This window comes from Gossypium arboreum, chromosome 3, assembly GCF_025698485.1.
Source record: "Gossypium arboreum isolate Shixiya-1 chromosome 3, ASM2569848v2, whole genome shotgun sequence".
NCBI lineage: Eukaryota > Viridiplantae > Streptophyta > Magnoliopsida > Malvales > Malvaceae > Gossypium > Gossypium arboreum.
Window position 1 is genome coordinate 119,623,970 of NC_069072.1, and position 14,384 is coordinate 119,638,353.

A 14,384-nucleotide genomic window follows, 5' to 3' on the forward strand; every position below is an offset into this window, starting at 1 on the left:
TTGGGATGGTTCCTCCGGCCTACATTATAAGTGTTACTAAATGGGTTATTTTGGGATCTAGAGTTATTGTTACCCATGTATTGGACTTGTTCCTCCTCGATGCTAAGGTTGAAGGGTTGATATTCTGTGCATGCTCCTCCTCCATTTGAATCACACCTTATCATTGGATGTACCTGAGTAGAACCACACCGTTAATCTTTTTATTTAAGAGTTCTACTTGGTTAGATAGCATAGTAACCGCATCGAGGTTGAAAACACCGGCTGCTTTCGTTGGCTTTGTTCTCATAACTTGCCACTGATAGTTATTCAGTATCTCCTCAATAAATTCGTAAGCCGTCTCAGGTGTTTTATTATTGATAGTTCCTCCAGCTGCTGCATTAATCATCTGCTGAGTCGAAGGATTCAGGCCATTATGGAACGTTTGAACCTGTAGCCAATGCGGTAACCCATGGTGAGGGCACCTTCTCAAAAGGTCCTTGTATCTCTCCCATGCATCGTAGAGTGTTTCTAAATCCATCTGCACAAAAGAAGAGATATCATTACGTAATTTGGCTATTTTAGCCAGTGGAAAATATTTTAATAAAAATTTTCCGGTCATTTGTTCCCAAGTAGTGATTGACCCTCATGGTAATGAGTTCAACCACTGTTTAGCCTTATTCCTTAATGAAAAGGAAACAACCGAAGACGGATGGTGTCATCAGAAACGCCATTAATTTTAAAGGTATCGCAAAATTCTAGGAAATTTGCCAAGTGAGCGTTGGGATCCTCATATTGCAAACCATCAAACTGAACAAACTGTTGTATCATTTAAATTGTGTTAGGTTTTTGTTCAAAATTATTTGCAGCAATAGCAGGTCTAACTATACTTGACTCAGTTCCTGTTAAATTAGGTTTAGCATAATCATACATAGTGCGCCGAGTAGGATTCTGATTAACAGCAATCGTAGGAGGTAGCGGATTTTCTTATTTTTCAGCCATCTCTTTAGTTCGGGTTTGAATATCGTCCTCTTGCTCGTTCTCTGCGTATCTTAAGCTTCGCCTTATTTCTCTTTGGTTTCTGCGAACTGTGCGATCGATCTCACTATCAAAAAGCAATGGTCCTGACGGGTTTCTTCTAGTCATAAACTATAAGAACTCGCGAAAAAAGGAAAAAGAAGAATTAGTAATAAAATTAGAAATAAATTTAAATTGCAAGAAAAGTAAATAACTAAAGTAATAAAATCGAGTGTTCCTAATATCTTAGTTCCCGAATATGCGCCAAAAACTTGATGCGTGATATTCGTGACAGGTTTTAAATATTTATAATGAATCGTTCTTAAAACTAACTATTATCACGATGAAGGCAAGTGTACCTATCGAATAGTAGTATAGTTTTAGCTAGACCGGATTGTCGAACCCAAAGGAACTAAAAGTACTAGTAATGACTGTCTTTTTATTATCTAGCCTAAGAATAACGGGGTTTGTTTTTACTAACTAATTAACTAAACTAAGAAATCACAGAAAATAGAATTGGGGAATTACTTTTTGAAAAACGATTGAATTAAGACAATACCTAAGGATAGATCCAGCTAGACTTCACTTGTTATTTGACTATGAATCGGACGATTTATTCATTTGACTTGATCCGTAGAAATCTCTAAGTTATATTATTATCCCTCTCGAGACTAACAACTTCTAACCATAGGTTGAATAATTGAAATCTCTTTCTAATTAACTCCCTAGGGTTGCATTAACTCGATCTATGGATCCCCTTATTAGGTTTCACCCTAATCTGGCAAAATCTTGTCACCCAATCTCTAGGCGCGCAATCAACTCTGCTTAATTATCATAAATGTACTCTTAGACAGGGTCTATTCCTCCTCTGAATAAGAGCTTAACTTGAATCAATATCCTGGAATATCAAAACAAGAATTAAGAACACATAATTAAGAACAAGTCAAATATTTATCATACAATTCAGATAATAATAACAAGATCTGTCTTAGGTTTCATTCCCCTAAGGTATTTAGGGGTTTTAGTTCAAAACTAAAAAGGTAAAGATCTCAGAAGAATAATGAATACAAAACATAAAGCAAAACACAAAACTCCTAAAGGGAAATTAAGGGGAGATCTTTAGTCTTGATGATGAATCTGGCTTCTGAGATAGATCAATCGGCTTTCGTTGAGCAGTTCCCTACTTCTCTCTCTGTCTATATATTTTTCTCCTCTTCTAGGGTGTATTTATAGGCTTTGGAGTGCCTAAGAACCCTCAAAATTGGCCTTTTTCGAATTGGACTAAACTTGGGCTCGGTAGGGACACGCCTTGTGCGATTACTTAAGGTCATGGTCAAGCATGTTAAATAGGCACGGGTGTGTAGGCCACCAGTGTGAGTCGTGCTTCGATTCTGCCAAATTGACGCGGCTGTGTGGTCTGCCTGTGTGAGGAGGTCTAGGCCGTGTTGATATCGTACGTAGGCCCATTTTCTCCGTTTTTGGCCCGTTTCTCGTTCCTTTCACTCTCCTATGCTCACCTAAGTGTAAAACATGAAATTAAGGCATTAGGAGCATCGAATTCACTAATTTTAAGGAAAATTCATCCATAAAATATGTTAAGTATGGGATAAAATATGTATTACGGTTTATCAAACCTACGAGCCTTAAGATCACAGCCTGGAACCTTAACTCTCGCTGACTATTTTAAGGCTGCAGTATTGAACTTGCAAGCCCTAAGATCATAGCTGGGAGCCTTAGCTCTTGCTAACTGTTTAGAGGCTGCAGTATTGAACCTGCAAGACCTAAGATCGTAGCTGGGAGCCTTAGCTCTCTATAACTGTTGTAGAAGTTGCAGTATTGAACCTGGGAGCCCTAAGATCACAGTTGGGAGCTTTAGCTCTTGCTAACTATTTTAGAGGTTGTGGTATTGTACTTGTGAGCCTTAAGATCACAATTGGGAGCCTTAGCTCTTGCTAGCTATTTGAGAGGCTGTGGTATTGAACCTGTAAGCCTTAAGAGCACAGGTGAGAGCCTTAGCTCTCGCTAACGGTTTTAGAAGTTGTGGTATTGAACCTACGAGCCTTAGCTCTCTCTAACTATTTTTTCAGGGCTGAAGTATTAAACCTGCGAGCTTTAAGATCAAAACTAGGAACCTTAGCTCTCACCAACTGCTTTAGAGGCCACGGTATTGAATCTGCAAGCTTTAAGATCATAGTTGGGAGCCTTAGCTCTCTTCAGCTATTTTTGAGGCTACGGTATTGAACCTATGAGCCCTAAGATAACAATTAGGAGCCTTAGCTCTCACTAACTGTTTTAGAGGCTAGAGTATTGAACCTGGGAGCATTAAGATCACAACTGGAAGCCTAAGCTTTCTCTAACTATTTTTTGAGGAGAGGATAATATAAAGTAAATATACTATTAAAAGAACATCTTTTCATTAAAGTAATAGAATTTACACATAATACTTTTTAATATGACGCGCATTCTATGTGCGCGGTAAAGTTGCACCCTTCAGTTTTGCCAATTTGTATGCTCTATAGCCTATTTTTTTTTCCATAACTTTGTACGGTCCCTCCCATCTTGGGGCCATATTTCATTGTTGCAAAGCTGGGAGGCTGGCTTCAGTGTTTTTGAGCACAAGGTCACAACTTGAAATTGTTTGTTTTTTACCTTGGAATTGCAGTAACTAGCTACTTGCTGAGCGTGTGTCGTGTTCCTGATTTCTACTACTTCTTTAATCTCATCAATGAGATCAAGGTTGGGCTTCATAGTTTCCTACTTGGCATTTTCGTTGAAGTGTGTTATTTTATGTGAGCACATGCCAATCTCAGCGATAATCATTACTTTTGCACCATAAACCATCGAGAATATTGTCTCTCCTATTGCAGTGTAAGGGGATATTCGCAGGGCTCATAAAATTCCAGGTAGTTCCCCTAACCAAAAATCTTTGACCTCTCCCACTTTCTTCTTCAAGGCTGCTAAAATCTTCTCATTCATAGCCTCACTTACCAATTAGTTTAGGGAGTTTTCACAGAGTTTTGAGCCAAGGAGATATGAAGATCAACATAAAAGTTCTTGGATTTCCCCTGAAATTGTGTACCATTGTCTGTTATTATCAAATATGGTACACTAAACCTATACATAATAGATTTCTAAAGGAAAGATTCCATTTGTCTCTCAATGATGGTTGCTAGAGCCTCAGCTTCAATCCATTTGGTGAAGTAGTCCATCATGACAACTATAAATTTCTTCTATGTTGTGGCTATAGGGAATGGGCCAAGGATGTTGACTCCCCAAGTTGTAAATGCCCAAGGGCTTAACATGATCTTAAGAGGTTCTACTGGTTGTCTTTATACCTAGGCATACCTTTGGCAAGAATCACATGTGCAAACTAGCTCATGTACATCTTTCTCAATTGTGGGCCAGTAATATCCCTGCTTAAAGATTTTCTGGGTAAGCAATCTTCCACCTAAGTGTTTGCCATAAATGCCTTCATGAATCTTTTGTATCACATACCCAGCTTCCAATGGCGTTAGACATAGCAACAGTGGCTATGAGAATCCTTTTTTATACAGTACACCTTCTAAAAGTGTATACCTCGTGGCTTTATATTACAATTTTGTGAGCTCTTTTTTATTTAAGCACTCATTTATCCCTTGTAATATGCGAACTATAGGTGTCATCTATGTGTCTTCTTGATTTATAGCATATACTTAGAGTGTATCGTAACTTGGGGCTTTCCTATGCTACAACATAATCTTTCGCCTTTGCTAGATGAAATGGAAGACGCTAGGTTAGACAAAGTGTCTGCTCGTGTGTTATCGCTCCTTGAGACTTTTTTTACTTGTATCTTATCAAACCCTGCTAGCAACTGGGTTGCAATCGAGTGGTACTTCTTCAACCTTGACTCTTTGACCTGATACTCCTCGTTCAACTATTTGGCGACCAAAAGTGAATCTGCATGAATAATAACCTCTCTCGCTCCAAGCTAGTGAGCTAACTGCAACCCTAGTACCAATACCTTGTCCTCTATAGTGTTATTAGACTTCTAAAATCCAAAAGAGAGCCCATACTACCATACGTTTCCTTCAGGATCCCCCAAGAGTACTTCTGCTTCTAATCTAGTCTTTGCCATAAGTCTATCGAACCAAACTCAGCGAGCTTTTACTCCATTTGATCACTCTTCGGGAGGTGTCAGGTTTGGACAATTTCTTTGATGAGCTGGTTCGTCACAACTACCATGGGATGGACTTGAAAGTATGGTCACAATTTGCGAACAACAATAATTAAAGCAAAAATAAGTTTTTCAACTTTTGCGTGCTTGAGTTCTCCATTTTGCAACACCTTATTAATTTAATACACGTGAAATTATCAAACACATTTTTCCTTGAACAAGATAGCTACCACAGTTTCCTCAGACGTGACAAGGTACAAATAAATGGTCTCTCCTTCACTAGGTGACATCAATAACGGAGGGGATGTGAGGTACTCTTTAAGCTTTTTAAAATTTGTTTGGAACTCTCTTGTTTAAGAAAAAGAGGTGTGCAGGGCCTTGAAGAAAGGTAAGCACTTGTCAGCAATCCACAACACAAATCTGTTGAGTGCGACCACCCTCCTAATCAACCATTAAATATCCTTTATTATTTTTGGAGGGGCATATCTAGGATGGCCTAAATCTTCTCGAGGTTCACTTCGATTCCTCTTTTTGAGACCACAAAGCCTTAAAACTTGCTAGGCCTAACCCTAAAAGTGCACTTTTTTAGGTTTAGCCTTATTCGATGAGCTCGTTATACCGCAAATGCTTCTGACAAATTATCGACATGCTGGGTGAGAGTGGAACCCTTTACTAACATGTCATCAACATAAACCTCAACACTTTGTTCGATCTACTCTATGAAAATCTTGTTTAGCAGCTTCTAGTAAGTTGCACCTATATTTTTCAAACCAAAAGGCATCACACGATAGCAAAATAAACCTTTTTCTATAACAAAATCTTTTTTCTCTCTTGGTCCTCAAGAACCATGGAGAACTGATTATATCTAGAGAAAGCATCCATAAAGCTCATGAATTTGTTATCGGAGGATGCGTCTATCAGTTTATCAATCGAAGGAAGAGGGAAACTATTTTTTGGACAAGCCTCCGTGAGATTGGTAAAGTCTATACACATTCTCCACTTACCATTCGGCTTATTCACCATTACTACATTCGAAAGCCACTTCGGATATTCAACTTCCCTGATAAACCCTGCGGCCAACAGTTTTGCAACCTCATGCCTTATAGCCTCCACAACCTGAATTGCGAACTTTCTCCTTTTCTACTTTATGGGTCTAACTCTAGACAAAACATTCAACCTATGCACAATTACCATAGGGTCCACCCCCGGTATATCTGCAGCAGACCAAGCAAAAATGTCAGCATTTATTCTTAAACAATGAACTCAAACTTTCCTTTTCCTTACTTGTCAGTGCAGACGAAATTCTAACCACCTTATTTGTATTACCACTAGAAAGTTGCAAAGTTTCCATAGCTTCAGCTGCTTTTGGTTTCTTTCCTCGCTCCTCGTATCTATTATCCAGACTATCCAAATCTAACAACTTTCCATCTAACTTTGCCTATTGTGAACTCTAGCCTCGTTGTTCCTACTCGTGAGCCGCTATAACTACAACATGTAACATTACCTTGCTACTCTCTGATCCAATTGCATGTACCCCACTCCAATTTTGGTGGGAAATTTGATCTTCATGCAAAAAGTTGCCACTATCATCCTTGCCATCCTTATGGTGGGATGCGCAAAAAATGACATTAAAAGCCATAAGATGATCTACCACAAAAAAAATACACATACTCTATGGTAGTGTGCTCATCATCCCCCAAAGTTACTGGTAATGTAATAGATCCTTTTACCTTGACATAATGGTTTGTGAAACCATAAAATGGGCTAGCCTTCTTTAATGCATTCTCCTTCAACCCCATTTTTTGAAAAGCTTCCCAAGTTAGAACTTCAAATGTGCTCCCACTATCTACAATGATCTTTTTTACTTCAAAATCGACAATTATTGTAGTCACCACGATAGGATCATTCCCATCCTCATCGGATATTCCTCATCTTCTTCGGTAAAGTCCACTTTCCAATTTTCCTACTAGCGAGGCTTTTTAAATGAATCAATAGGCATAACTCCCTTGAAGTGAGCCTTTCTCTTAGTGTTATAGGTCATCCATTCTTCATCTATTCCCACTATCAATTGGATGGTACCCCTAACCTTCTACTTACCCTTAAGATCACCTCGCAAACTCTAACCCTGATGGGAAACACCCTGATCAACAAACTCGGTCAGCTTGTCGTTTCTCACTGCTTCCTTAATGGCATCATTCAGAGTGAAACAATCTTCAGTTTTGTGTCTGACATCATTTTAGAAGGCACATTTGTATCTTAAGTTGGATCTCCTTGTACTATGCCTCATTGGAGATGGATTAGGTAGAATTCTAAGGCCTTTTACCTAGTTCAGAATGTAAGTGTGAGTAGCGTTCAAAGGAGTATAAACTTCAAACCTACCATGGGGGACGTATCTCTTGGTATCATTTTGTTGAGATCTCTAAGGAGCCTTGAGAGAATCACCTTGTGCTTGGTTTCTCTACTGTCCATTACCTCTCACTCGCAACAACTAGTTAGGAGGATCTTGCTTGTAGCAAGCTCTCTCTCAGTTTCTAAACTGTCTATCTTCCCTCTAAAAAGTGCCATGTAATGTCTTCTTAATCTCTTTCACTTCTACGAATTTGTGGGCCTGCTCGTACAAATTAGCCAAACTATATGTTCTATTATAAGTAAAGGAGTATTGCACATGGTTATTTTGTACCCCCATTATGAAGGCATCAATAGCCTAATGATCCTCTAATTTTTTCGTGTTTAGAGTCGCTGCATGCAACTGCTTAACATAATCCTAAAGGGATTCGCCCTCTCTTAGTTTCACCGATATCAGTCTATAAGTGTGTTTTGATCATTCTTTGGGCTTTGAATCTCTCCAAAAATAGTTGTCCTAACTAAGAGAAGCTTCAAATTTAGCCATGTGGAAGGGATAAATACTAGTCATTCACAATTCCTTTAAGCGTTACAGAAAAAGCTTTACACTTTATTGAATATGATGCTGACAATACATTCATGTACTTATTGTATTACGTCAAGTGGGCTCAGGAGTCCCTTCTCCCCTCAAACATGTCCTTGGGACCTTGAAATTGCGTGACAAGTTCACCGTTGCTATGTTAAGGGCCAATTGATTGTTGGAATAGAACAACCAATCTATGCCCTGAGATTCAGGGTGCAATGCTCTTACATCTCGTTGTAGTTCATCCATCTCGCTTTGTCATTCCCTTGCATGTATGCCTGGAGCTTCATCATTCACATTCTCGTTGTCATAAAAGTTGAAAGTTTCAAAGTTTACCTTCCTTCTCAACTCCTCATTTTATTTCAATAATTTCTGCTGGAAAGTCTACTGCTACTCAAATTGTGCCTCCTATGTAGCCATTTTCCCTCTCATGTACCTCATCTGCTCTTGAGGAGCAAAAAAATTACTGCAAAGTTACCTCCTGGTTAGGGGGAGGTGGAAACCCTTGACCGGTGGATATGTTCATGTCTAAATGACCGAAAACTCCTTGATGAGCCATATTGTAGAAAACTCCTTGATGAGCCGTATTGCAGAAGTTTTTCTTTCTATCAATGAACCATCTAGTGAAGAAATTTGCCTTGTTGGGCTGACTACCTGAACCTGATGCTCCAGGTTGTTTGGATGAAAGATAGAGGGGAAAGTTCTCATTTGGGTGAGTCATTTTCTTCTTTGAAATTGAAGAAAATTGGAAAACTAAAAAATTCAATGATCGGAAGTTCCTCCACGCTCACCGCACCAATTGTTGAGTAATTTGTTATGTCTCATTAAAAGAAACATTCGAGTATTTATACATATTATCACTGTTCATGATTTGACTCCACCGTTATTACTTAGCCCCACTATTCATAGGACTGACACTTTGAGCAGGCCTCGGGCATGTTGGACATATGTATCGTTTCAAGTCGCATGCTGAAGTTCATAGTCCCCTCCATGTGAACTTTTTTGGTGTATGCCAGCTGGGACCGCGAATTCCCTTAGACTCTTGTGAGCTGATACTGCGAGCTCCTTTCAACTACTGCGAGCTAATATCGCCAGCTCCTCTAACTATCTTCTCAATGTACGTCTTGTGTACATTCATTTGTCAGGCTGAGTCGCGGGTCGACGACCCAAAACTTGTCTCGGTCTCAGGTCGGTGACTATTACTGTATGACACCTTTAAAGTATATTTTATTTAGATGGATTACTCCTATATTTTATCACACAAATAACCATTTGAACTTTAATTTAAACCTAAATAAGATGTCAATTTTCTAACCTCTAATTTATATTTAAATAAGTTTTTGACACATCTTAATATTTCATTGAAATAATATATCATGAAGCTAAAAAAATCAAATGTATATCGAACGATAAGGATTATTTCTTCTAAAATAAAAAGAATTTATTAGGGAAGCGTGAATTTAGAAGTGGTGGCCAAGTGATTTAGCCTCTCAAAATGAAAAAATTATTATGCAAGTTTAAATTATAAATTAATATATGATAAAATTACATTTTGATATTTAAATTTTTTTAAGGAAAAATTATGCATTAAAGAGGAAACATAATACACTCACCAAAACCTACAAGCAACAGTTGTCTTAATAGCTGTCATAAAAATAATGTTAACTAAGGTGGTGCCTCGAGTTCTCCTAAAAAAACAAAAGGGCATAAGCTTAAATCCTAGAAAACAAGCAAAACCTAAAATTAAAACCACACACCCTATCGTGTTCCAAGGCACTTTTCCTCTTCTTTGCATCTTTAACCATTATCGAAGCTTTCTGGCTTACTTCCATCACTGTATTTTCCTTTATAATCCAGTACCAGACTTCTCCAAAAATCTGAGTTTGTCAGATAAATAAGAACCATTATTTTTGGTAGATCATCCCCGAACTCAGAAAGAAATGACCCATCTTCACCAATTCAAACATCTTCTTTGATTGTTGACGACTGTGGGACGGGCTAGTGAGATTGTGCCCTCGAGCTACAAGGGTGTGCGCAACTTCATTTGCATTTCGAGGAGTAAATTGAAAAGATAAGTTAAGAAAACTGGGTATTCTCTTAATTTCATTTATAATGTTGCCAATCGTCGATCTGTCCTTTGAGTCTGATTTGAGTGTTTTTATAACTATTAGAGCATCACATTCTACTATCAGATCTCGAAAACCCATTTTTTCCCAAAATATTACGACTTAAAGACACGCTTTGCTTCTACAGTGTTCGGATCCCCGCTATTGTTGTCATGTTTTATTGAAAAAGTGATGCATCAAAATTAGCTTTAACTTATTCTGCCTTGGAAGGTCTCCATAGTTCCTCCTTTGGCTTAATGTTGACCTCTGTTATGGATCTTATTTGATCTAACTCCAGAATATAAGCTTTAATAAAACCCACAACCTCCTATACCCTTCACTTTTTCCTTTCATGGTAGTATTTATTTCTATTATAACATACTGCCCAAACTGAAATTGCCATGACTGCACATAAATGAATGTTATTAATGCAAAAGAAAGAGATTGACCATTGGTTCCGTGTTTGTTCTATGTTTATGTGTGAGACATCAACCCCAACCTCCTGCAAGACCTTTTTTGTGAATTCGCAATCTCGAAAAAGGTGTTCCACAGTTTCTTCTTCTACTGAGCAGATTGGACAAGTAACATCATTCTTGAGTCTTCGAGTCTTTAGGTTACGAAGCGTGGGGAGATAATTGTTAGTTACTCTCCATAAATGTATTTTTATTTTACTGGGAATCGGGAGGTTCCACAGTTTTTTAAAACAGTTTTTTAAAATAAGCTTTTATATTAGTTTGGTCTGTACAATAACCCTGTAGATGTAGGTAATTTGTAATTATTCATTTAAAACCAGTTTGAACTGTGTACTCGCCCGATTTATCTCCATGCCATATTATAACATCCTATTGAGTCGTGCTTACCAATGGAATAGACAGGATTGCCTCGGCTTGTTCCCTTTCCAGTAAGTTCTAGATTGCATCATAGTTTCATGTAAAAGATTATTTATTAATTAGATCTACTACTTTGGAATAGTTTATATTTATACTCTAACTTTTACTTTTCCATTTTTAAGGGTAGATAGCCAAGCATCATTCCAGATATTTGTTAATTCGTCATTCCCTATCCTCCAGCTTGTTCCTTTTTCCAATAAACTACGCACATTCCAAATGCTGTGCCGGGTAAAAGAGGGGTAAGCTCCTAACCTTTCATTTAAAAAATTATCACATGGATAATATTTTATTTTCACTATGCGTGCAAACAAACAATTGAGTTGGATGAATAGTCTCCATCCTTGTTTAGCCAATAGGTAGAATTGAACATTGCTAAATCCCTAAACCCCAAAGCCTCAAACGCTTTTGGACTGCACATAACGAACCAATTACTCCAATGACTGCCCTTATTAGTTTTTAAATTTCGCCACCAAAATTTACTCATCAAATTTTCTAATTCTCTGCAAAGCAACACTGGTAATTTAAAACACTGCATGGCGTACATGGGAAGTGCTTGTAAAATTTATTTTATAAAAACTTCTTTACCATCAAAAGAAAAATTACAAATGCTCTAACTCTTGGTTTTTTGAATAACTCTTTCTTTTAACTCCACGAACGCGTCCGTTTTTCTCCTACCTACCATTGTTGGTAAGCCCATATATTTTTTTGGGTTATTTGAGATTCAAACCCCCAAAAATCCCTCTATTTGCTCTTTAAGGTCATCTTGTACATTTCTGCTAAAACAAATCAGGGATTTCTCGAAACTTACTAGCTGACCAGAAATACTTCCGTACTCATTAAATACTGTTTTCATTGTTGTTGCACCTTCCATCATTGCTCCCCCAAACAATAGCTATCGTTGGTAAAGGAAAGATGGGTGATAGATAGATCTCCTCTGCCCACTCTAGCCCATCCAATTGTCCTTCTCTTTTAGCCTTATTCAGTAGCATAGAAATGCCTTTTGCACATATGGGCTCAGAGGGTCTCCTTGCCTTATTCCTCTTGTTGGTTTGAATTCTGTCCCTTGATTCCCATTAAGTACCACCAAACAGGATACTGTTCTTACACACCTCATTACAAGATCAATCCAACTGCTGCAAAAGCCTAACATTTTCATCATATCTTCAAGATAATTCCATTCCGCTCTGTCATAGGCTTTACTCTTGTCCAATTTTAGGGAAAAAAAAGCCTGTGCCTCCTCTTTTCTTTTTGAAAGAATGTAAAATTTCATAAGCTATCATAATGTTATCAGTTATTTGTCTTCATGGGACAAAAGCACCATATGTTTCTTTGATGCAAGTGTAGAACTCTTCGAAATCTATTAACCATTACTGATCAAAACCATGGTTGGAAGATACCATGGCATCCTTTAGAACAAGAAATTATTAAGAAATTATTCGAAAAGGTACATAATTGGAGTGAGTAATTTATTAAACTATTAAGGTTTTTGGTACGAAAATGAATCAAATGAACATATAGATGCTTTATGACTCATTGCATAATTAAGTTTAAATAATCTTGATATAGCAAATTATGTTACATTCTATACAAGCTTACTAAGCATAAATTGCTTACGTTGTTTTTATTTTTCTCTTGTAGATTTTGAAAAGCTTGGATAGTTGGAAGATCGAGTTGGAGCACATACACTATCCGTTCATCATCTCTGTAAATGTTTTGGGTCATTTTGATGTTGGTTATAAATGACATGTATTAGGTTATTTCGGTTAAGTTGTTCATGTAGTTATGTTTAGTACTTGAAATGGTGATACTTTGTAGTCATGTATATATGTTTGGTATTTTGGTTTAATGGTATTCTAGTACATGGTTTGGCCTCTAGTAGATACTTGATGATGATATATAAATGTTGTTTAAAGGATGTGAAGAATTGGAATATTTGAGTAGTGTTAAGTACATATTTCAAATGTTGCTTTGAGATGAAATTGTGTGATTGTTGGAAGTATTCATGGATGGTTTGAATGAATAGTAAGTTAGGTATGTGATTATCTTTGTCCAATGTGAATTTAAATGCAAGTTACATTGGTGCATGATAGGTGTTTGATTTGATTTATTTTGGCAAATGAATTGTGGTGTCAATAAGGGCACATTGATTAGGCACCTAGGTTGATTGATTTTGGCATGTTTTAGGTGTGTTTGATTGAGTTTTAATGTGTGAATGTGATTGGAAATGGTTTGTCTTGGTGTTTAAGAAAGGGTAGTTGAATTCGCTTGCATTAGAGGTTATTTTGGAAACACACGGCCTAAGACCCGGACTGTCACACGACCGTGTGGCACACGACCACACCACATAACCGTGTTACTTTTAAATAAGTGCAAGATGAATCACACGGTTACAGAGAGTTACATGGTTTGCCAACACAGTCATGTGACCTTACTTTGAATGTACACAAGGTCTAGCACATGGCAGTGACATGGCCGTGTGACCCTATTTCGAATACCCACACGGGTTGGAACATAGCCGTGTGTCGTATAATTCAAATGTTATGCGATTGGCCATAAGACCGTGTAACCCATGTTTGCAAAATTTTTTATTTTTTTCAAATTAGTCCCTGAATGTTCCCAAAATATTTTTACGGCCCGTAGGCTTGGTTTAAGGTCCGTAGGTGAACTTATACAATAAATGAAATGTGTATTTGAATGTTAGTATTTAATTTGAATAATTGTTTCTGTTTGAAGTTAAATGTTTTGAATTGTACTATAATACTTTGTAACCTTAATTCGGCGATGGAAACAGGTTAGGGGTGCTACAAGGAGGTGGTGGGAACAGTCTATTTAATCTAGTTCAAAGTATTTTGAAGACGTGTCTGATTGATCCAAGTCTCAACAAGAATTTATTAGTGCTGATTCCTAAAGTGGAGGGGGTAGAAACGTTAGCACAGTATCGTCCAATTAGCTTATGTAATGTAATATACAAAGACATTACAAAAACTTTAGTTAATCGACTTCGACTAGTAATGCAGTAAACTTTAGTTAATCGACTTCGGCTAGTAATGCAGTAAACTTTAGTTAATCAACTTCGACTAGTAATACAAAAATTGGTTGAACAGCATCAAGATAGCTTTATAGCTGGGCATAGCTTCTCAGACAATATTATTATTGCCCAAGAAGCAATTCACTCAATGCAGGTCACGAAAAGCAAGAAGACTTGGATGACAATAAAAGTTGATTTAGAGAAAGCATACGATAGAGTGTGGCAGGGTTTCCTTAAAAACCCACTAGAAGATATTGGGTTCTTGTATTCTATTATCAATGTCATCATG

At 37.5% G+C, this 14,384-nt stretch overlaps 1 long non-coding RNA gene and 1 other non-coding gene across 3 annotated transcripts; both read left to right on the plus strand.

The window, feature by feature from the left end:
* The first annotated feature begins 443 nt into the window (after positions 1–443).
* LOC128291165 (small nucleolar RNA R71) lies at positions 444–550 on the plus strand. The gene has a single exon (XR_008280941.1). It is a non-coding gene; the product is annotated as a small nucleolar RNA R71 (small nucleolar RNA).
* A 9,147-nt stretch (positions 551–9,697) lies between these two features.
* Positions 9,698–13,046, plus strand: LOC108479656 (uncharacterized). Of its 2 annotated transcripts, XR_001870490.2 has the most exons (3): positions 9,747–11,078; positions 11,190–11,306; positions 12,706–13,046. It is a non-coding gene; the product is annotated as an uncharacterized LOC108479656 (long non-coding RNA). The 2 variants fall into 2 exon arrangements; XR_001870489.2 differs by having other exon boundaries at positions 9,698–11,306.
* The last annotated feature ends 1,338 nt before the right edge of the window (positions 13,047–14,384 follow it).